Genomic DNA, 2,828 nt, shown 5'->3' with positions numbered 1-2,828 from the left:
GACTGGGACTGCTGCTGTTTTAATATCCTGTAATATAAAAGCCTTTTTATGATGAACCTCATGTAGTATAGCTTGAGTAAGTTGCATGTGATGCTTCCTAACTCTCTGCATTATCTTAAATCCCAATTTGCAAAAGAAAAAAATCCTAAATCATCCTCAAGTAGCAAGGACACTATTTATACAAATATTTTAACTTGAATGAGTCAATACCAAAGTTTCAGTCATTGTTCATAGCAGGTACGATGCTAGTTGAATCTTCTGAATATAAATCGCAGGTAGTGGAATCACATTTTCCCCTCCCACTTTGTTTTTACTATTTTAAAGAAGGAGGCAGCTTTCCTCATGTCATTCATTCATCAAGGAAAAAGCACGCCTGGATCTCTGGGACACTGAAAACCTGCAGAGCTAAATGTCCAAATATTTCCGGTTCCCAGGAATGGCGATGATGCATCACTTGCACACTTCAGACATCCCGATTATACAGAGGTAGGAAGTGGTGGGTACAGAAAATACTTTTTTAAATATACAAAATTTATGTGGAAGCAAGCATGTGTGAGCACAATTTTGATCTGGAAAAAGCATTGGTGGGATACAGATAAAAGGATTAAGGGCTGGTGAGATACTGAGCCAGGGTGGGAAGGATGGGGACTGTGCTGTAAGTAGAAGGTAAGTTTGGAGGAAGAACAGCACAGTAGAGGGTAGCAGACATGACTGGGAGTTCTGTTTTGGGTAAGAAGGTAGGTAAAGCCACAGTACGAAGGTTGTTTTATGCTGCTGGACACCAAGCAGTACAAAGAGTGTGAACAGAGCTGCAGCTACCATCATTCCTGCAAACCCTGTTTGGGAACATTGCTGTAGGTATTAGGGCTATCACAGCCAAGAATACAGCCTGCAGGGGATCGGTTCTGTTCCCCGGTGAGACTGATGAAAACCATGGCCGGGGGGGGGGGGGGGGGGCGGGGGGGGCAGGGCTGGAATAAATGACCTTTAAAAGGTCCCTTCCAACTCCCCCCATTCTGTGATTCTCTATGCCCTGTTTCACTGAAGAGTACTCACATGGCTCAGAGGGCCTCAGATTTGCAAACCCACTGCTGACAACATACCACTGCACAAACAAACCAACAAACAAAAAAAAAGATTCCTTCACTCAGAAAAGAGTAGAAGATTCTAAGCTTAGTGGTTTAGGTACTTAGAGCAACTCCCAGAGCTGTTTCTGAATTTTACATTAAATGGACTGTTAACACAGTCAAAAATTCATCCTTTCTAGTGGAGCTCCCACAGCAATCTAAATTTGCAAGATTCTATTAATTTTCTGCCCTAAAGTAATCCAAATTACTTTCTGTACCATGATAAGTTCTAGTATGGGCTGCATCCTACAGCCATGCATTGGTAAGGATGTATGCCTGAGCCCTGGAATTGTTCACTGCCAGAAGACCAAAGAAAACACCAAATCTGTCTCTTGCACTTCCTGGGTGAATTCTTTACTTATAGGATATTTTATAACTGAAGGAAGCACAACAGCTTCCTCTTACACTGGCAGTATCCTCTTCTCAGTCCGTGAAAAAAACGTTACAAACACTTCTCTCCAGGATGAGACAGGAAAAGCAGGTATACAGTCCAGGACTGAAGGTCAGTAAACTGCAGAGAGGTCTTCATACCAGACCTGTGAAACTATTAATAGTGAACCAAGAAGGAACAAGACAAATACAAAAGCAGGACCATCTTAATATTCTGAAGAGAAAATAATCACTTTAAAACTATTTACTTTGCCTTTCAAAAAATCGATGCCCATAAAGAAGAGCTATGTAATAACCAGCCAAAACACATCTGCATCAAAAGCCACTGTCTGTATGTCTCTGCAACTTAAGAAGTAATTTTGAGGCAGCAAGAGAGGAGGAAGAACAGGAGGGGTTTGGCACATATGAAGTAGAATAGTGTTGTCAACAGCTGTTCCTCTCATTACTTCTATTTGCAATTCATATTAATGTTGTCACATAGATCTTCTGCGAAGTATGGCACCATACAAGTATTGTATTTTCTTTTCCCCTGTTCCGAAGAAGAAAAGTGGTGACAACTTTTTATGCCCAGATTTTAAGAATTTTAAGAGTTGATTTAGGGCAACTCTCAATATCACCACAAAACTCCACCAAAGTCACTGCTTTTAAATGCAGAGATTCTAGTTTTCTCGGCACTTTCCTTCATTTCACGAGGCTGAAGGGTAAGTCAGCTCCAAAAAGCATCAAAGCCACAAAAATCAGAAAATGTCTCTGTTGCACGCAAGGCCTGAGCACACTGTCAAAGAAGATCAACTTGTGTCTTTAACAAACTGCCTGGAAACTGGAGGCTTAGAACCCCAGCCTAATCAAATCAATCAAAAAAAAAAAATCTTATTGACTGCTTTGGTTTGGTCCTGGGACAGTAAACATAAAGGGTTTTCTTGAGAAGCTGAAGCAGAATGTGTTTGAATAGCTTGTGATCAACTGTCGTCCAAATACAGACACCAAATATATGGAAACTTCCACTGAACAGTTTGTAATTCAAGTATGAGTAATGTTCCAGTTATACACATCTATCAACTGGAGCACACGTTCTTTTGCCCACTTTGGCTTCAACAGCAATTTTGCCTCTGGCTTCAGCTGAAGGAAGAACAGGTCCTGAAAATTTGCAGTCTATGATAAAATCCAAGGGCTTAATCTCTGTTTTGAAGCACACTGCCCACTTAAATTTAATCTCATTAGGATCAAAATTTCCTTTCCTTTCAAGCAATCAAGTTTGGTTAGTGAAGTATCCTTGATCTTAAGGCACTTTCATTACCTGAAGGGCATTTA

This window comes from Rissa tridactyla, chromosome 4, assembly GCF_028500815.1.
Source record: "Rissa tridactyla isolate bRisTri1 chromosome 4, bRisTri1.patW.cur.20221130, whole genome shotgun sequence".
Taxonomy (NCBI): Eukaryota; Metazoa; Chordata; class Aves; order Charadriiformes; family Laridae; genus Rissa; species Rissa tridactyla.
Note: the sequence above shows the minus strand (reverse complement) of the source record.